We start from the raw sequence: 23,144 nt of genomic DNA, 5'->3' as shown, positions 1-23,144 counted from the left end.
TGACAAGATACATGTTCACAGACATTAAATCTTTTAGGGATAATAACTCCTATAAGATGTCATTAAATGGTTTCCGACCAAATGTATCATATCTAAATCATAATAAGGCAATCAGTTTAAACTAGTTCAATTAAATGTATCTATAAAAGTGACAGATGAGATCACAAAAAAAGTCAAAATTTAGAATATGGCCTCGATCTTTGTATTTTTTTTAAAAGAAAGCAATGAACGAGACGAATGCAAACACTATTGAACACGTTTTTAATCATATGAAGTCGTCCGCATATAATCTACGATATACCATCATTCAGACAACCCTGAATAGAAGATACAAATGTATGTCATAAATCAGTCAGGGTTGATAAACATATCTGCTTACGGATAAATAATCTCTATAGTCCAGTCGATTTGTGAAACAATAGTTCAGATAGTGGAAAAAGCACCAATATGTAGAGTATAAGTTAAGGCCATTGTAAACATTCAAAGCTATAGACAAAATCAGACTGGCTTCTCTGGGCACCCATTTGAAAATTGCCACCAGAAAATTAATAATAAAATCTGTTAGAAGAAAACAACGAAACAACAGAACACTGAAGTTCAACAAAAAACAAACGACAACGCTACATACATACAAACGAGCTATTAAATAACAAATCCCACATTCCTAACTTGGTACAGGACATATTAAGAAAAAAAAAAGGGCGGGTTTACCACTTCAATGACTACATTACATGACGGTAATACAGAATAAATAAATGCAAGAACAAACATGAGTAAATATAAATCAAGATAAGGTTTGTAATTTGTTATTTGATTAATTTCTTAACAATTACAAGCATTTGCTTTCATTTACGAAAATCATGATTATAAATGAAATCCTTGGAAATACTTCTAAAAAATTTAGTCCTATAATTTTTTTAAAACTTTGATATCGGAATAACGACCACATGACGAAAAAAAGGCCCATTACAAAAAAGATAGAAAGAATATGATAATCAACATATATTATAAAAGCTCGTGTACTTAAACCAAACCCTTATATTGCCACTTTTCCTCATATTGTTTTTTTTAAGTTATTATATTTAATCAAGGATTTTTAGATGAGTTGAAAGTTATATTATCACTATGATTCCATTAAATGAGATGTCATACTTACAAGATTATCTGTATCTACAAGATTGAGGGAAACAATATGATTAAATGTACATAATGTAGTTATATATTTGGCTAGCATGTATCAATTACTAAAAAAAATATACCGATAAAGAAAGACAAAGGCCAGCCATACTTTTTCAACAGTTAAAGGAAGAAAACAACACTAAGATTAATTGGAGTTTCAAACAACACACACCTGTAATTAATGCTTACTTCTAATCAGATTCCAATTTCGTAAGATATCGCGTAAATGTTTGTTATATGAACAAACGAATGAAAATAATAAATAAATACCAATTGAAGGTCTTTCCACATCAATGTTCTAATTTATTGAAGAGAAACTATTTTCGGTTAACTCAAAGTTACTATTGGCGTCCAAGCATAGGTCTCTTCGTATTGATTTATTCAAAACCTGTTTCTCTATAGTTATGCCTGTAATAAAGGTGATACTTCTATTTCTATTTCCAGTTTAAAAATCATTTCCGGTCTCACAAGATAGCTTTAATGACACGGATTCCAAAAATAAAGTTCATGTCTGTTTGCAATTAAGTTGTTCAGATATTGTCCATGATATATATGTATTTGCAAAAATAGCTACTTCCGGTTTATTTAATGTACCTTCGGTTTAGATTTTTAAATTCATATGTCAATCAACAGTTTGCAAGTGACCCTATGTCTTTATCATGAGCCAAGTTTCAGTAATAATCTTTTACCTCAAATTAAATCTTTTCAGTGATAGCAAATCCTATAAGATGTCATTTGATGGTTTCAGACCAAATGAATCATATCTAAATCACAATTAGGCAATCCGTTTGCATTGTACTTTTAAATGTATCTATAAAAGTAACAGATGAGATCACAAAAAGAATCAAAATATAGAATATGACCTTGACCTTTGACTTTGACCTCAATAACATTTTAAAGTTTTAAACCTAGGACATCAAATCAATATACCTTTGGTCTTTATCACCATTCATGCTATCCATTTATATATTCCTTATGTCAAATACAGAAGGGGAAATAACTCTCGTACAAAGTTAAAGTATCGCTTCGGACAAAATTGGACCAACCATCCGGAGGATATCACGAGCAATTTAGTAAAATAAATTTGTCGCTTCCTTTTACGGTAACGAGAGCGCTCGAAATAATGAAAATTCAAAATATACAACACGTCTTTGACCTTTGGCTTTGACCATAAATGTATTTTTATGAACCCAGGGCCTCAAATACGCATACCTTATGTCTGTATTACTTACCATGCATGTCATACATTGAGATTTTACTGATGACAAATTCAAAAATGGAAATAACTGCCATATTGACTCTACTAATTGATTCGTTATAATTGGACAAATCATCCTTGTGATATAATGAGCAATGTAGTGGAATTTCGCTTTCGTTTACGGTTTTGAAGGAGATATCAGAACAATGAAAGGTCAAAATTTAGAACATGACTATGACCTTTTACCTCACATTTATTTATATGAACCTAGGTCCTCCAATTCACGTACCTTAGATCTGTATTACTTACCATTTATGTGATATATTGACATATATATTACATATGTTAAATTCAAGAGAGGAAATAACTGTCATATGGAGTCTATGAATTGATTCGATTAAATTTGACAAATCATCCTTAGGATATAACCAGCAATTTGTTAAAATGTCGCTTTCTTTTACAGTTACGGAGGAGATATCGGAACAATGCAATGTCAAGATTAAGAACAGCCTTGACCTTAAATTTATATATATATGAACCCAGGACATCAAATATACACACATTAGGTCGGTATTACTCACCCTTCATGTGATACATTGACATATCACATATGTCAAATTCAAAAGGGGAAATAACTCTCATACAGAGTCATCGTATCGCTTCTGTCACAATTGGACAAACAATCCTGAGGATATATTAAGCGATTAAGTAAAATGAATGTTTCTTTTTTATTACCGTCACGGAGGAGATATCATAACAAAGAAACAGTGTATGTGGAGATAACTCTTACAATGCAATGAATAGGCTTCAACTAAACAGGATAAGTATCAAAAGCGCAATAACTGTTCGATATCATATCCAAAAGACCTGAGCGACATCTTGCGAACTCACAAAACAAGTTTTGAAATTAAGCAGAAGAAGAAAATTGGAAAGACCCTAAAAATACTCAACTTCCATGAAAATGCAAAACATATGTTACATCCTCATGATGTTCTGTCCAATACTTTTGACCGAGCAACACTAAGACTCCATAGTTTATATGGGTATTTGACATGAGTGATATAGTATCGCGTGAACCTAAAATGATAAAGACCTACATTGTAACAATGAAGTCTTGTTCTCAAATATAAAGACATTGTTTAAGATTTTGACTTTTGATTTTATTTGCCATAAATAATAGACGATGTATTGAATATATCAAGAGAACTGTCCCAATGTACAAAAAAAAAATGTTGAAGGGGTACGGTGTCTTTTGAATGAAGTATTTAGAATCAGTTGTAAAGTGAATGAAGTGATGTGACTCTAAAACAATACAAAGTAGAGACCTAATGTTTTTTGCTTTGCAGTCCTGCTTTACTGATAAAGCCATATAATCTGTCGCATTAGGTTAAAAGATTGTGCCCTTTAAACTGTCAACTGTATAAGTCTTTTTCATTAAAAACTCCTTGTTTGATTTCATCTAGCAAAATCTTTTTTTTTTTCATGCAAAACTTGTTTCGCAAAATGTGTCTGAGACACTTTTTGTTATTGAACATTTTTAGCGCTCTCAAATTTGATCTTGCCGAACCAACAAAAGCAAGATTCCATTATTTTTTGGAATGGCTGAATTTAATCAAAAGACGTAGTAACACAAATGAACCTACACTGAACGGATACAGTTCACCTATGATACAATGTACATACAGAGTTAATACAATAAGGGACGAATAATTGAAGTAAAAGTATTATATCGCTCTGAAATGCTATACAATTTCAGGAAAACATCAACTTTGAAAACAATTACGCCATTTGCAATATCAATATTATACCATGTATACAGAGCTAATTATATATATAAATGAACATAATTTTGTAGTTAAGTATACGTCTTCTGTCTGTATAATCTTCCGTGAAGGAACACCATGACATTTCTTGTATGGCAAACACAATTAAAACTTGAACATGTGGGGTAAATATCAACAGTAAAACTATAATATTGGTGCTCGAAAAAAAATCGTGATCTTCATGAACATGTGCTGGAAGTGTGATGTGTATGCAGTATAAAAGAAGAAAGTAAATGATTTTGATGTTCATAGTACGAAGAAGTGTAAAATTATTGTAATTCCAAACAGTTATTAAATGATAATTTTCGACCTTTGAAGTTTTCCTTTGGTCTTTAAAAAGATGTATTGTCCGAAAATAAAATGTTTCATAGAGTCACAACTGTAGTAATTGTGTTTGTTGCTGCTGTAGTCTCATAACCAAATATTAACAACATAGCTGCGTGTTCACTGTTTTAATAACTACTCATGAATTTAGGAAACTTCTCTTTCTTTACCAAGGGACTTTTAATACTAACGGGACTCGTCTCTATTGATTTTAACTGATTACTAAGACGCCTGTTTAAAGCTACCATCTAACAATAGACTTAGTTTCGTCTCTCTGATATACGATGCTAGTAGTTATTATTTCACAGTACATTGTAATTATATAATTATTATTAGTTGTTAATATAAAATCTGATTAATAGCAATTTATGATGACAAAAAACACCAGATTTTGAAAGAATAATGAATTATTAAACTTAGACTGATCGCTTTGAATAACACCCCAGTTGTGTAAAATAGTTTGCATATTAAACAAGATGGCGGCTACTGAAATTTCAAGGAACAAATACCTCAAAGTTCAAAGATCAATATTTAAAAAATGATCTGAGAAATCTTTGGAAAAACAGCATTTTGTAATGACAAAATGTATCCAATTAATTAAAAGGATTTTTTGTTAAACTTATTACCCGGCCACGTCCACCTGTATTTTTTGTCTATCTGCTGAGTTAATATAATATAAGCCTTTTTCAACTGATTTTTAAAGTTCGTTCTTATGTAGAACTGTTATACCACTGTCCCAGCTTAGGGGGAGGGTTAGGATCCTGTTAACATGTTTAACCCCGCCACATTATTTATGTATGTGCCTGTCCCAAGTCAGGAGCCTGTAATTCAGTGGTTGTCGTTTGTTTATGTGTTACATATTTGTTTTTCGTTCATTTTTTTTACATAAATAAGGCCGTAAGTTTTCTCGTTTGAATTGTTTTACATTGTCTTATCGGGGTCTTTTATAGCTGACTATGGGCTATGGGCTTTGCTGATTGTTGAAGGCCGTACGGTGACCTATAGTTGTTAATGTTTGTGTCATTTTGGTCTTTTGTGGATAGTTGTCTCATTGGCAATCATACCACATCTTTTTTTTTATATGTATAGCTATGAAGAACGTTTCGTAAATGTGAAATGATTTGCTATAAAGTCACGTGACATCAGCTACGACCGAGATCAGTCTGATAATGTGAATAGACATCGTAAGTGACCAGTCCCGTTTGTATTGAAAGTCCCTGCTTAACCCAATGAGTAATCCATTAAAACTAGTACTTATCAAATTAGAATAATTGGTACACTTTTATTTTGGACATGTCTTCTATGACTTTTCATGACGTTAAATACTAAATCACTGGGGTTGTTATCTAAGGTATGATGATTTTCCTTAATTTAGAAAAATTCTAAAAAATATTTGAACATTACCTAGATATGTGGATGACTGTATAAAAATCCATTAATAAACAATTTGTCTAGATACGAGAAGAGCCATCCGATCTTTTATAATACTGATTATCATTGTAGAACATCGTGACTTTCGACACAGACATATGTTGTACACGTGACCTGCGTGTATACTTATATTTGTATGGTTGTTCAATTGGCAATCATATCACATCTCCTTATTTTCATATTAAGTATACTATGTTCTGTTCAGGTTAAAAGACTTTACAATGTACCCAGTGCCGTTTAAATTCTATGTTGCGCTGTGATGTCGTCAATTTGTTTTTTTGTTTTGGGGTTAAATTTCCTATAAAATATTTTCACAAATTATAGGACTGTATCGTGTCTTTATGCTAGCAGTATGAATAACGAACGATACAAAATTTATCGCTTTTACTTGAAAATTCAAGTAAAACCTATCTCATTCATAGATTCATTCTGTAGCATCGAGCATGTTACATCTAATTAAAGGAACATGTATAAAATGTTTCTTTAGATGTTTGTACGTGGAAATATGTAATCTACATTCAAGAAAATTGCTTGTTCTCAATTCCATGCACCAAAGCCTATACATCGATCAACATACATAAGGAAAATTCAAACATCATCATTTGAAAGCTAGTGATGTATAAATACACAGAAAATCTATAAGCTATATGGCCAACAGATAATTAATAGAAAAACTGCTTTAATACTGGACTCGTTCTATTTGAGCAGTTAAAATGCGATGACCGTATATTTCTATGTCATACACAGTCACTGACATGATATCACTTTTCCTAATGAATTTTTAAATAGATATTGCCGACATTATAATTAATTATTCATACGCCCTATTCAACATGTTCTAGTTTTCAATGTATACAACGACTTATTTCTTTTTCAATTTATATAAAAAAAAACATATTTCACTTGTTTATATCTTTGGTCTGCAAACTATAAACCAGTATGTATTATGCTTATTGTTGTTAATTAAGTTCATTTTCAAACAAATTCGTTCACCATCGATTGCGAATTTCAACAGATATTGTACATTTCATCGTGTTGCTTATTTCTCCGCCTGCATGGTATGAGGCCTTTTTATAAAAGGGGGAAGTTTGCAAATGATTAAGTCAAATGATAAAATAAACACGTAAAACAAAAATTGTTTTTTTTTAGATTGCAGTTTAAAGACAATAATAGTGTATTGACTTGACATATCAACGAAATAAGGATTCGGTCCGAAGCGGGGTAAAAGCTCGGCAGAGTCTTGCATTTCCCCGTTTCTAAGCCTCATTCTTATGTCCTTTTTGTATCCTTTGCCGGTAAGATAACATGCTATCAGTATGTATATTTGTGTAACGCTTCATATGTAATACTAACCTGGAATATACTTTATGTTTGGGTGTGTCTTCTGTTCGTGCACGTCTGTAAATCAATAAAACAATTTGCCTTTTACTTATCATCATCATTTTTAAAGCTTTTTATGACGTAGCTATAGTTTTTACAGAACGAATTATGCATTAACTGTTCAAATTTTATACTATTCCTTTATTTTGATAGTTGATATGCTTAATTACATCTTTTTAAAATTATTATATTCATTTCTAACTTTTACATTGTGACGAACAAATGACAAAAGCAAGATCTGCTTACATAAACATATATATGCTATACATTTAAAAGGTTATGTAATACAATGAAGTTAAAACAATGTCAATAACAAATGTTTACATGAAAACAACAAATTATAAATTTCTGTCGAATATTTGATTATTTCCGAATGTAAAAAAAGTTGTAAATAAGTTTAAAATATCTATACTCAATTTTAAAACTCTTCAATGACGAAATGTCCAACTAGTACGGTCATCTAAACATGAAGAGTGATTACAAATATAAATTATTGCATTGACTGATAATTATTCTTCTCGATTTAAAAAAAATATGGCACTAATATCCAGCATTTTATACACGTGACGTTACATGTACATGTTGTAGGTCTGCTGTTTTAGGACTGATTCAGACCAGATTCAAGAACAAGTCAGCTTAACTTTATCTCTATCTATTAAGTCATAGATTCTGCAGACCAGATCTAAGGACAGGTAAGCTTTACCGAACCAGAACTAAGGACAGGTCAGCCTGACCAAACCAGACCTGTTGACTGGTATAATGTTTTTCTGTCGTGTAGAAAAGTATGTTGGTTGACAGTACACTTATGTAAGGCTTGGCGACAGGTCTACCTTTAAATTAGTCCTATATCATCACTGATCGCATGTACTCAAATGATTTTCATCAAATAATGTGGTATTACCAATGTTATTTTAACTGATCGGGCGGAGCTTACGGTTTAGTTTGCATAAGGACAGTCTATTTGAAGATGTGTGTGATAAGGATGATTGCCGTTATAAATATTACTGATTTCTAATCACCTATTAGTGTCATCAAAGGAATTAACAAAAGAATGACCGGACATCTCATTGATGAGAAAATTCCAAAACACCTATCTATAGATGGACTGGATTATTATGTTAGAATCGGTTAAACTCCGCCCAGACAAGTGAAATACATTGAGTAATACTGTTTAATACTCGCTACGAACTTTGGATCATTTCAATTTTATCTTGGCGCAGATCAGGCCAGAGTTAACTTTTAATCTGAACAATAACAGTCTTTAATAGCAGAAGTGGTCACAAATTAAATTGTGTGTAGTACTAATTTTCGCAAAGTTGTAACTTCCTAAACTTCATTTTTGAACCTATAGTCAAGTTACCTCTTTGCGCAGCATAAACCACTCCCAGGTCCTAGTTTGCATTTTAAACACCTAACATATGACCGTTTGGTCAGCTAGTAAACTAGCTAGTAAACTAGCTGACAGGTAATGACTGCAACCATGTGTACCTTTATTTGCCAAAAGAATTTACCTCATATCTTTAAAGATTCGTAAAAAATATTTTAACTGGTATATTAGACGATAGTTTTGTATAAAAAAGTCTACCGTTTCATAAACAATATTTGTTTGGCTGTTTATAAAATAAAAAATAAAATTACCTGAGGCTAAATTTAAAGAATCTAGAACCGTCTGATAACCTTAAAGTAAAAAAAAAATCATTTTTCATAAGTATACAAACTAATGTATATAATACAATAATTTAAAAACAAATGATTGAATAAAATGCACAATTTTCACCATTGGTTTGTGTGGTAAATAGCATGGAAACATTCTTCAAAAGAAATTAATAATGTAAACTGAAAGGAAATTGTCATTGACTTATTTTTATATACACGATAGTGAGAAGATAAATATAAGTAGTATATACTGTGGTATTTATACTGTGGTATTTATCGTGCGCCGGTACAGATGAAATTTCATTTTAAAATTCTAGGTTGATGTTTATTACTTATGTTTCCTTCAAAAACTCGTTTTTCCCACAACATACTCTTCAGTATTTCTTCAACTAAAACATTTGAAAAGCAAAATGTAACACGAAGTTGAAAAGAGTTTTATAAGGATAAAGCAATCCATGCCTTGGCTTTCAACAACCTTGAGTTAGTGTTTTATATAGAACAATTTTATAAACAGTAAGTATTAGCAGTTCCTGTATAATTTAGGACTTTGGACTGCAGCTTATTAGAAAGTGAATACAAATTGGATATTTTCATACAAATTCAATTAATAATGATAAAAAAAACCCTGTTTTCATGGTTAAAAAAAGTAATAATGAAAGCTATTCAGCATATGGAATGATAAAATATCCAAAACCTTACTACATGTTTGTCTACAACGGTAATGTTTATTCAAACATCATCGGAAAAGTCTTAACAAAAAAATATAGTCATTTATGTTCTTTTAGAAAAAAGTATAGACTTATTCCCTACTGCATGCTGTCTATTCTTTCTTTTCCGATAATTTATTTAGTTGTCGAAGTGTAAAATTAAACTGTTCCTAGTTTTTTTAAAGAAAAGTGTTAAATTTTGAAGTTTTATAAGGAGTAAATGTTTGATCCGTCGTAATTCAAAGTATCATTTTCGTTATTGCGAATTTTACAATACTGATTATGTGCAGGAGACAGTCTGGTCTATCATACAGAATAGCTTTTAGTAACTGTTAATGTCATGAGATCGATATGTTTTTGTCCATTGTTAAAGCTTTTGTATTGTACTATTTAATTCCAGCAGATGTTTTGAAGTTTACTCATATTTTATGTTTTTTACACCAATAATTTAATTTTAAATTTAAACGCTCAATAATGTCAGATCCAATGGTATGCAACATGTTCAGTAGTGTTGTAGTAAGTTGATGCATGCCTTATTTTTTTTTTATCGTTATTAGTTTTATTTATAAATACACCAGGGTTTTTCAATATTGCAAACTAGTCCAGCCATTTTCTAAATTTTATCATCGGTACAAAGACATCATTTAAGACATTATTGATGCAAGCTATACTTTATTGTAGTTTTAACATTGGTAGACATTATATTTGTTATTATTTTTGCCCGAACGAAAGTGAAACACGAATATAATGCCTACATCATCATTGTAAAGTAGGATTTTATCCTCTACTACAATTTGATAACATTCATTATTCTGCAGTAGTCAATATACGAATGTGCAAACACATTTTTATTGGATTTAGAACATGGGTTTATTCACAAAGCTAATGAAGCATGTCATATTTACACATTTGATATTGTACACCTGCACTGTATACGTTTATGGGTTTTATAATGACATATTTTGTTTTCAATTTTAGATTTGTATAAGTTACCTCCTAAAACCGACACATATATATCTTCACTCTGTATGGGTGAAAACTTGTTTTTAGCAATGCATTGGTATACTCCCGCATCGTTGTCATCGGCATTGGGGACCAATAAAGTTGAATTATTTTCTGTTAATGTCATGCAATACTTAGTATTGTTTATTACAGGTGGATTGATGCGTATTGATTCCCCATCTTTCACTTTAATCCAATGAACTGAAGCTGGCAAAGGATTTCCCGACACACTGCATTTGAGAGTTACAGAGTCCTTGATATTTACAATGTATGATGTGTTAGTGACCATCATCGGTAGGTTCTCTACAAGCAAAAAAGATAAGATACTCACACACAACTCATTACTTGATCTAGTATCGCTATTTATCAGAATACAGTTCCGTCATTGTGTCATTAAAATTTTGACATTCATCTTACGATTTAATTTTTACAACATTTACACATTTTCAGATATTTAAAAATATATTTTGAAACCTTTAAAATAAGTTTGTTTTGATAAAGATACTGGGAAAACAAAAGCTGAGGAATATATTTTTTTATTATGTTATTGTTTATAGTAATTTTGATATCATTACAGAGTGGAAGCAAAGGTATTTGACCAACAGTATTAAGGCAATGTTTAAAGTTTTTTTTTATATGTTTAGATCGTAAATGGTATATAAAATCATGTTCAATACAATCTTTTGAACGCTATTAACATGATCAAACAACAAGTTTTCGGTTGATTACCAAACTCTGACTGTTTAAAATTTTTTTTTGAAAAAACTAACTTTTAAAAAGGAAAAAAAACTGTAACAAGAAATCTATAAATTGCATACATATATATAAGCAAACTCACTGCATGCATATAAATCATAAAAGTTTAACAAATAGAACCAGCAAAATAGAAATTAACATAATGTTTATCTTGTGAATAAAACATACATAACAACTATTTAAGATGCATTTTATTATATATGTTATACATGCATACATTTGATGAATATTTTATCAATTAAAATATATTTAAGTTTGGATTATCTTTAACTATAAAACATTGGATACTGGAATTTGGCTCTCCGTAGACGGGATTTTATGTAATTATACGGTTCTGTCATTGTGCTTTAATTCTTTTTTCACATTCTGGTATTTCCCTTAAGTTTTTTTGTAAACATCATTATGAATTAAAACGTTTAGAATATGTTTTTTTAAATTTAGATGTTAAGGAACTTAAAAGTAACATATCGGCATCAGGACACCGAACAAAATAACACAGAAACTAAATGTGTCAAGGCCACACGAATGGCTCTGTCCCAAAAAATTAAACACAGCAATTTCAATAACACATGTGGACACAAACATGATGGTAGTCTCACATATAAAAAATCAGTTCAAAATTCGGAGGCGTATATAACAAACGTCCGTATAACTGTGATTTGCAACAATTTATGAAAGTCCAAAGCCCGTAATTTCGGCAAAAAATAAGCGGAGCGGAACAAAACTTAACTTGATCTGTAACACATCATGGTTAACTCACATATAAAAAAATCAGCCCAATATCTGAAGGCATTTAGAAGAAAAATCCGTATAACTGTGATTTTCAACAATTTATGAAAGTCCAAAGCCCGTAATTTCGGCAAAACAATAGCGGAGCGGAACAAATCTTCATCTTGATCTGTAACACATCATGGTTAACTCACATTACAAAAATTAGCCCAATATCTGAGGGCGTTTAGAATTTTTTTATCGTATAAATGTGATTTTCAACAATTCATCAGAGTCCAAAGCCCGTAATTTCGGCAAAAATTAGCGGAGCGGAACCAAACTTAAATTTGATCTGTAACTCATCATGGTTAACTCACATACCAAAAAATAAGCCTAATATCTGAAGGCGTTTTGAAAAAAACTTCGTATAATGGTTTGTTGGGGAATGAAGGAATGACAGAATGACGGAATTGCGGAATTATGGAATTACAAAATGACGGAATGACGGACAAAGGTAAAACTATATGGTACCGGCAACATCTTTGCGGGGCCATAAACAAGAAGTATGTCTACATTTATAATCGAAGCGGTCTAAATAAAGAGTGGAATCACATGTTTATCAAATAGTGTTGAACATGTTGAAGGCTACATTTAAATATTGTTCCCGAATTTTGAGATGTTAGGATTTTTCTACGTTTCAATCTTGAGGTCAACATCAAACAACAACATTTCGGCTAGTAACAAAGCATTTTGTAAAATTAATATACATGTTAACATTAAAAGAAACTGATTAATAGATTTATTTGAGCATATTTATCAGAAACATGTCATGCTAGATTTTAAATTGACGAGTTATACAATCTAATTGTCATCATACTGCTTTGTCCTTGTGTTTCTCGGTTCTTTTTATATTTTGACATAAATATGTACAACATTAATTCAACAGAGTTAAATATTTCATTGATTGAATCTAATGCTGAGCTTTAAAACTTAAGTTCAAATTGTTACCACTATTACCAAATTGAAAATACATCATAATAAGATTCACACGAAGAAATGTTCAATAATATAAAATCGACCAAATTGTAAACAGTAAAATCTCAAAAATACCGGACTCTGATGAAAATTTTAAATGGAAGGTCCCTTAATACATGACAAAACCAAAAGCTCAAACACTTTAAACGAACGGTAAACGACTGTTATATTCCTGACTTGGTATAGGCTTTTTTTTGTAGGAATTGATGATTAAACCTTAATCGCTAGCTAAACCTCTCACCAGTATGACAGTCGCATACAATTCCATAATATTGACGATAATGTAGGAGCAAAGTAAACAAACATAATAGGGAAAAATGTGAAAATAGGGATACAACAGTCAACAATATGTTATAATCTTAATCACTATACAAACAAACAAATGTGTAACAAAGATACACAAACGGGCATATAGCCAAAGCATATAAGCAAAATGAGAGAAAACAAACCAAATTACACGTCTTACAATAGCACAATTTCACAATGACATGATTTACAAGTACCGAGTAACGTCAAATGGATATTACAAAAAGTTACACAGTTAAATTAATGTAATATACAAAAAAAAAAAGAAAGTTATATGAAATGTATAGCGTTTTTTTTATATTATTGTAGTTTTCGTCATTAAAACAAATTTGACATATCAAGCAGTTCATAAAACTTTAAAAGCCTAAGCGTGTATTTATTTCACCAATCAGGTTTATTGACAAGTACGGAATACGTACCTGGTAGGGATATAAATCTCGAGCAGTACTCAATCAACCTTAAACGATAGAATAATATTATCTGTTTAAGTTTTGTATTTAGGATATGTGAGTTAGATGACTGTATATGTAGCTGACCATCAAGTCAATGTAACGGCCTCAAGTAAATGTAACTGTAATAAACTTGTTCATAATAAAAATTTTGTTGAATAGAAATTTTCCAACATCCAGTCTTGTTGATAATATTTAGAATCGGAAGAATAATACATCTTACAAAACTAAATGATATTTTTGTTAGGTGTGGATAATTGTTAAATTCTAATTATTCGCAATCTTGAATAATAATGGAATAACGATTTTAATCAGAATATTAGGTTGAAATCGCATTCTTAATATAATTACTAATCCGACATTATTGACAAGTTTATATAATTTATACAAATGGAAAAAAGTATTGCAACACCAAATTGAAATTGAAATTAAAAAAACACTCTTTATATTTTTGTGATATAATTTGTTAAAATAGAACTAGTTAAACATTATTTAAATATCACCTGAGTTTGATCAATAATTATCGACTCGATAAGTCCTTATCTGCACATGCATCTACTGTACCCATAAACAGCAAAACAGGTGTTTTTATCCCCATGGTTTTCCACACTTTAAATAACCAAATTTATAAAGTTATGTGATTGACACCTTGTAATGGGTCCTCCACAACTCTAAACCGCAGCAAGATGGCAGATTATCAGCATGAGAGAAGCAGGAATGTCGCGGTGACAACTGCACGTATTGTTGGTCATCGCCATTCCACTATTACGTTTTGAGAATAAAAATTAGGCAATAAACGGTGTTAAAGACTATCCGAGATCAAAAAGACCCCCTATGCCATCTGCTAGGGAACATCAAGCATAATGAAGCTTGGTCAGAAGAAAACCCATTACATACAATACAATCATAAAAAAAGAGTGGTGTTCATACAGGAGCCTTTTAACTGGTTATCGTGCAATAAGACCATTGTGGGGACCTTTGCTTACGAACAGACACACAGTTATCCGTATCCAATGTAGTGTAGAGCTCGCCAAAGTTGAAAATTAGAATCGTGGAGGAAGATCCATTGTTCCAATAGAATTTGGTTTATCTTCCTTGGCCCGGTCGTAGCCCAGAATTGAACCATATCGAGCATATATGGGACACTATTGGGCGTAATGTGCGCTAAAGGACAACCCAGTCCAAACACGTGATGAAATAAACAATGCCCTTCATCAGAAATGGTTGGTGCTACCTTAGCAACAAATTAGTTGATTTATGGCGGGTATCAGAAGACGTTAAATGGCAGTTAACTGCTTGAATGGAGGATGCGCACAAAGTACTAATTCTTTGGCGTATAACGATGAACCATGATGTGAACAATCATCTTAAGATTAATTTTGAAATGCCTGACGTTATGTTCGACTACAGTAAAAGTTGTAAAATGCAGTTTTTTGTACAAAAAAGCACTTCATTTTGTTTTAAAATTGTGGTTAGATAAATCTTTTTTTTTTCTTTTTTTTTATTTATTCAACAACAATATATCACATGCTGTTAACAGATTTCTTCACTGGTACAGCTATTTCAGTAAAGATCTCTGTTTGTTAGTACCTTAAGACCATGGTATCGTCAGGTAGTATTTAGTTAGTTTATATATTATTTGTCATTTATACATTGTTTATCATTAAATACATTAATTCTCTATAATTTTACAATTACAACTCTGAATATGAACTTTATATAAATATATATACATATATATTGTTACTATCTGATAGATGTTGGGGATAAAAACAGAATCATGGGTTACCTAAGCGTGTTCCAAATTTGATTTGTGGTTTAATGTATTTCTCTGTTGTCCGGTATAACGGTAAATTCATTTGTTATTTTTTGTGTGGATTAATTACTTTCACCACGTGCTTGACAAATTTAAATGAATTAACCACGGAAGGTAGGTTTACATAAGAATCTTGTTCTCATGATGTATTAATCATTTTTTTTCAAACATTTTTTGTTCGATAAAATGCCAATGTAATCATAAACTATCTTTCAATATTATTATACAAATATTTTATCATATTCCATCCAAAATAAAAAGGCTGATTTTTCAAGTTTTAAAAAATCAAGGTGTTGCAATACTTTTTTCCATGTATAACATATTGCTGATTACAATTGTTTATTTAAATTTTCTGTCTGTTAAAGTTTTCACGATAATTGCAAGCAAATGCAGGTCACATAACAAAGATAACTATGATTTGTTTGAACACATTTCCAGAAATGAACACGACAATGGAAAACTATTTTGGTTCAATCCACCATTTTTTGTACATAAGAGCCTTTACCAAGTTAGGTATGACAGTTGTTATCCATTCGTTTAGTGTGTTTGAACTTTTGATTTAACCGTTTCAATAGGGACCTATGAATTTCCTTGGATTATGTACCTTTATGGTTGAATTGTTTGGTAAAATGTATATACGACATTCACGAGATCCTATTCCATGTTATCATTTTTATAAATGTCCTGTAAACAAAACTTTGAATTTTTCGTAAAACTAAGGATTTTCTTATCCCGGGCATACATTAGCCTTAGCCGTATTTGGCACAACTTTTTGGAATTTTGGATCCTAAATGCTCTTCAACTTTGTACTTGTTTGGCTGTATTAATATTTTGATATATGCGTCACTGATGAGTCTTATGTAGACGTAACGCGCGTCTGGCGTACTAAATCATAATCCTGGTACCTTTGATAACTATTCATAGCATATGTACAACTGACTAATTGAGATGTTTACAGTATTTTTAAATAAAACATTAAGTTCACCTGCATATAACCTAAATTCAATAGGCGCAAGAGAAAGAAAATATCGGCGCAAGTAAAGCAAACATCGGCGCAAATGAAAAACGCCGCATTAAATTAATTATTTCGGTGATCTACGATGGCAATTGACGGTCAAATAACTTGATATAAACATAAATATTGTCATAAATAGATAGCAATGACGTGAAACTAAACATTTATAGGTCTGTTTAGTTTCATAGAATTGATTTAAAAAAATGTAAGTCGTCGCTTTTCATGTATAAAAACGAGTTTGTGTCGATTAGATCATTAAACTAATTATACATATGGTCTACCTTTGTTTAATTTTTTGTCAATGATGATAATACATCTTTAACTAAGGGGATAAATTGAGTCACGTGAATACTGGTTCAATGAGGTCGACTTATTAACTTGCAGAAAGTAAAATAACAAAAATACCGATTTCTAAGGAAAATTTATGATGGAAAATATTTTATCAAATTGCAAAAAACAAAATCTCAAACAGATTAAACGAGTAAAACCGACTGTCATATTCCTAACCTGATACGGGTCCTTAGGAAGGCAATGTCTGATTCAACTTATTTGTAAAGCTAGCTTACCTGCTCACGTGTATGGCAGTTAAATTCCATTATATCAAAACCATGAGTGAGTAAAAATATATTGTCAAAACTGTTTGTCTGATCGAAAATAAGTACGAATACAAAATGCCTGTATGTGTTTTATATTTTCCCATTATACTACTTTACTTGAAAAAAATGCTACACAGACGAATCTAATTGACACGAAAACACAATTTCTTGTAAACTACTTATAGATATGAAATATTTCTGGAAATATAAACCATGCAGACGTCCTAATCTCATCAATTGTTTTAATATAACCTCTTCCTTTATCATGTTTATTTCGACAGTAAATAGAATACAGACATTTATTTTAGTAACATGCTTTTATTTATTGCAAGAACTCACTAGATAGATATAACGTGAATGGTAAATGAGGATAGTATGCTAATTGATAATAGAAAAAAATAATCAAGAAACAAATACTTACTTCGTGTCAAGCGTTTTTGTTGCTTGTTCGTTGTGAGTGTTATATTGCTTACTATATGCTGATCCTGTTATGCAGTAACTGGAAAAATGATCACAGTTGAATTGAGTGTCATTGTATTTTAAATCTTTAATTGTATGAAATATTTGGTACAAAATATTTGCCCGAAGTTTTATTATGATCCCACCAGCATCTAATTTCCTTTCAATTGATCGATCGCCATAGTCATACGTGAAGTATGGCGAGAGTTGCCTATCATATTTAATCAATAATTTTTGGCAATCCGTCTTACTTTCTGAATTAATGCCATCAGAAAGATGGATGATTTCAAACGTGTTGTTTTGAAGACGAACATTAGTCACAACAGCATGATTCTTTCGTCGTGTATTAGCCGATATGACTATCTCCATTCCTTCTTTTAACTCTGTTATTGACTTTATGTGTCGACTTGTTTTATTCTGAAATGTATTTTTGAAATGCATTTTTTGTTATATCAAAGCTAATACCATGTATTCCAAAGTTAAACCTAAGATATATTTGTATATATTATATACAAGTCTTTAAATTGAAAACAACGTTCAAACCTACATTGTATGATTGCGTTGGATAAAAACGGCAATTTTATACGTGTGCATGTAAAACAAAGGAGTATGTCCAGTAGGACCCTTTGTTGGCCTCAAAATATAGCAGTTTTACAAAATTGTTGAAAGGTAAACTTTAAGTTATTTATTGGGAAGAAGAATGCTTCTGCTACATACATATGGGCTGTTTTTGACAATACATTACACATACATCGGGTACTAGCATCATTAAGTCATGCTAAATTACTGAAATCTTCACAATTTTAGTATTCTAGTTAGCTTTCAGACGGATATGTCTGAAATGAAAGTGGACGCATTTGTGTTCATTATTAATATTGAAGTGTAAGTTATATTTGATGATAAACATAGATATAGGAAGATGTGCTGTGAGTGCCAATGAGACAACTCTCCATCCAAATAACAATTTAAAAAGTAAACCATTATAGGTTAATTTACGGCCTTCAACACGGAGCCTTGGCTCACACCGAACAACAAGCTATAAAGGGCCTCAAAATTACTAGTGTAAAACCATTCAAACGGGAAAACCAACGGTCTAATCTATATAAACAAAACGAGAAACACGTATATATTACATAAACAAACGACAACTACATCAGATTCCTGACTTAGGACAGGTGCAAACATTTGCAGCGGGATTAAACGTTTTAATGGATCCAAACCTTCTCCCTTTTTCTGAAACAATAGCATAACATCACAACATAGAAAAACACACGATAAAATATCAATTGGCAGACTTAACTCAATCAAAACGTATGATTACACAATGAACGAATAAATTTGATCTGCGATATATGAATATAAATGCACAGTTAATCAAATATTAAAGATAACATATATGAAGGTTAAGGATGAACACGGATCCGGTCACTTTCATATTTGACAAAAACCGTCTGAAAAATTACATTGTTTGGCATATTTGATAGATTTGTTATATCTAAGCTAGAATCGGAGCATTTTTAATAATCAGTTAAAATCTTCCACATAAACTAATTTAATCAACTGAAATAGACACTTAAGTGTTTAAAACGAGTCAAAATTCTTTCGTCAGATGCACCTGAAATTTAAGGCCAAAATCGGCCCTTATCGGACCTACTCCTTTCGATGTAGAGGGGTCTAAATAATGCACAAACAGCATTTTCCATAAGACCAAAAGAGTAAAAGAGTTAATTTTAACAAAACGCTTTTGACTAACAGATCAAACAACTGATGTTCGTGAACCCTTTTGACTGCTATTAACGATTGCCAAATAGATTGATCACTAACATTTAACAAAATGGATCATTATTAAAATATTAATTAAATACCAAACCAGAATTTAACTAAACGAAAACAAACTATTATAGATGCCATTCGTATCCATGTTACGGTTTATATTTTCAAACATTTACGGGGTCAATATACCGTTGTTTACACGCTAGATCATGCTGGCTTCCAGTACTTTTGAAAGACCAAAACCAAGTGCTTCATTTTTGAGAAACATGAAATATATTTCCATAATTTTAGAACTAATTCTGTATTTTCTACTCTTATTTTAAATTATCAGTCAATATGTGTATTACAAGGATTTCCATTCCTTCTTATATTTGATACCATATCACTATAATACATTTTACCTGGTTTGGTACCTACATTTCACGGTAGGTAAAGTTTCCGACTAGGAAAGTGGTTTTGCGATGGAACCGGTCCCTTTTATGAACGCTTCGAATCACTCTTGAAATGATCTAAACTCCCACACCATAAGATGTGGTATAGTTAAAGTTAATCGAAAGTTAACAGATCTTATTTGAAATAATAAAGCAGACACCGATCTTTATAAACTAGTTCGATAGGATCGAAAATAATTTATGCGGTTGTAAAATTTACTAAAGAAGGGCGAAAAGACCAGAGGGACAGTCAAACTCACACACACACACACACACACACACACAAACATAAGCATTTTATAGTGAACAGAGTACTGCTGGTTATGCTCAAGATGTTGTCAGCGTCAAACGCTATCTAGAAGGATATCAGTTTGCAAGTACTTTTTAACATTGTGTAGTGTATTCTTTTCTGTGTACAATATATTACGGCGCAAAATTTTTTTTTTTAAATTTTGCGTCTCCATGTCCTTCAAATTTCTTCTTACCACTATTGACAAATCTTCATTGTCTACAATATTGATAAAAACGATTAACGTTAGTTGACAGCAAATTAGTAAGGAATAAAATAAAAACATATTAAAGTTTTGTATGAATAATATATATAAGGAATGACTGTAATATTTTTTCTGTCTATGTATTTTTATGTTATTTTGAATAGACTGACAACATATTACAGTTATTTCTTATAATTTAATTCTAAATTTTATTTTAAACCGGCGTAAATCATGAAAAAACGTTGATGACGTCATGGTCCCATGACAAAATTGTATCTATGATACGATAAACGACGTCAGTCAATCAGAAGACGCGTTACATCCAAAATTAAGTTATTTAAATATAATGAGTGAAATATCCTTGTTTATTTGTTTGTTAAAAGGTTTAATCAATTACGAAGCTCGCATACATACAAAATATTTTTTTTAATTGTTCAAGCTTTCTGATATATTGATTTGTCACGTCTTTAGTTTTAACTCATTCACACTATATAGATTTTTTGCTGGTTATCTTGTTTTCATTTCATATAAGAAAGTGTTCACATAATGTTTAAATACATAATTATGATTACGTATTTAATGGAAATATAGTTTTAAATTATTTCAAGTTTTATTAGCGCAACCTATTTCATGCACTTTGATTAATATTTTTTTTAATGTAAAACAGTTTTGGAATTTCCTGCCCGTTCTAGAAACAAACACATCTTTCATAAATTTTCTTTTGATTACATTTGACTTACTCAAATGATCTCACCTGATTTGATATTTAATGAACAGCTTTCTTGGAGTGTTTTTAAAGTAGCATCATCTATAGTGAGACAGAAAACAGATGGTTATACAAGTTCGAAACTACTTAGAGAACGCCCAGAAGAAAATGATTTAAAACAAAATTGTTTCTTTGATAATTTGCATGATCTTATTCTTTAGTGATTTAGTATCCGATGAGAATTTTGGTTTGTTTACCCTATATGGCAAATATTTTTCTCAAAATCTTGTGAAGCAAATATTTTCGTAGATGAATATTTTAAACATGTTAAATGGATTTTTAAAGAGCCAGATTTTGAAGGTAATTTAAAAATTTAAAACAATAAACAAAAGAACTATGTCAATTTGACCCGCTTAAATACGATTATTACACTTGATTTTACCAGATAACGCTTCGTTTTGCTGTGGAGAATCCGTTTACCGATAAGTTATCGGAATTATGAAGCTGTTTGATAAGGATCCGATCTTAACTAATATCAGCAAATGACTCATCGAAACAAGCTTCCAATACAAAAAGATAGCAACGCATTTTAATATTTGGCTTGCAACAATGAGGACTATATATACACTAAAGAAGTATATACTGCTTAACTGACTGTATATAAAGCTAATTCTAACAATGAACACTGCCCATTCCTAAATACTGATATATATATTGTGAACGGGTACCTTAAAACTAATATTTGCTATACAAGATATGCAATTTCATTTCCTGCTATTAATCATCAATTTCTTCATGTTCTAGAAGATGATGGTCGCTTGGTATCATCTTATAGTATTTATGTATTCTAACTTGTTCAACTCGCACGTGTATGTAAGAACGTGTTGGATTTAAATATTCGTTTACCCAAAGAACACCACAATCAAATATAGATTTGATATTCCGTGCGAAATAAAGCTTGCAGTAGTAGAACGCTGTTCAAAAGTCATAAATCGATTAAGAGAAAACAAATGCAAGTTACAAACTAAATCCGAGAGAATCACATCAATGTTTAGGGGAACACAAAAAACAACAAAAACCCTGAAGTGTATTATAAAAACGATTATACAACATACATAGGAAAGAACTATTTAATTAAGATTACAACTGCCATATTCCTGACTTGGTTCAGGACATTTTGAGAAAAACATGTTGGGTTGAACCTGGTTTTGTGGCTAGCCTAATCTTATTTATTGCAATGTTAAATTCACCTCTAAAATGACAACATCACATGACAGAAATGCAGTAAAATAAATGCAAAAACACTCAAAACAGAAACATATAATTAAATATTTCGACATTTTAATCGCAGAATACCTGAAATTAATTGAGGATTGTACACAAAACAGCATAATAGAATAACTGTGTGTCATACGAATGTGATGTCACATGTAACATAAAAAGTAGATATAAATCGCGATTGAGTCTGTAATTATGTGTTTTGATCGATGTATTTTATAACAATTACAAGAATAGTAATAAAGAATTGTGTTAATTTCAAAGGTTCAGCCACATTTGCAAATATAATGTTTGCATCAATGAAAAGTAATGTGTTAAATTGTAACTAATTTTTAATTTGTTAGTATTTTAGTCGTCAGTCCCTTAAATGCATCAGTATCGTCAGGTCAATACGTTTATAGATTATGATATTATTAGGAAATATTAACATTAGATGTATAAAACTATAATACGTTATTCTGATTGGCTATACTGCAATTTCGCCTTATTCCTTAATCAACTTCATTACACAATAAAATGTATCAGTGGTGATGACACGAGGTCCCACAGGTAAATTAAATAAAAACTTGATAACAATCGTGTTTTCATGATCCTAGCTGAAACATGTCATTATACAATGTAA

At 30.9% G+C, this 23,144-nt stretch overlaps 1 long non-coding RNA gene across 1 annotated transcript; it reads right to left on the bottom strand.

Annotated features, from left to right (window-relative positions):
• Positions 1-8,973: 8,973 nt before the first annotated feature.
• LOC143046699 (uncharacterized) lies at positions 8,974-21,358 on the bottom strand. Its single transcript, XR_012969235.1, has 6 exons — positions 21,293-21,358; positions 20,530-20,552; positions 17,803-18,257; positions 13,925-13,962; positions 10,692-11,003; positions 8,974-9,012 (listed from the first exon to the last, which is right to left on the bottom strand). It is a non-coding gene; the product is annotated as an uncharacterized LOC143046699 (long non-coding RNA).
• Positions 21,359-23,144: the final 1,786 nt, after the last annotated feature.

Source organism: Mytilus galloprovincialis, chromosome 9 (genome assembly GCF_965363235.1).
Source record: "Mytilus galloprovincialis chromosome 9, xbMytGall1.hap1.1, whole genome shotgun sequence".
In the NCBI taxonomy this organism is placed as follows: domain Eukaryota; kingdom Metazoa; phylum Mollusca; class Bivalvia; order Mytilida; family Mytilidae; genus Mytilus; species Mytilus galloprovincialis.
Note: the sequence above shows the minus strand (reverse complement) of the source record. Positions and strands in the feature narration are given on the sequence as shown.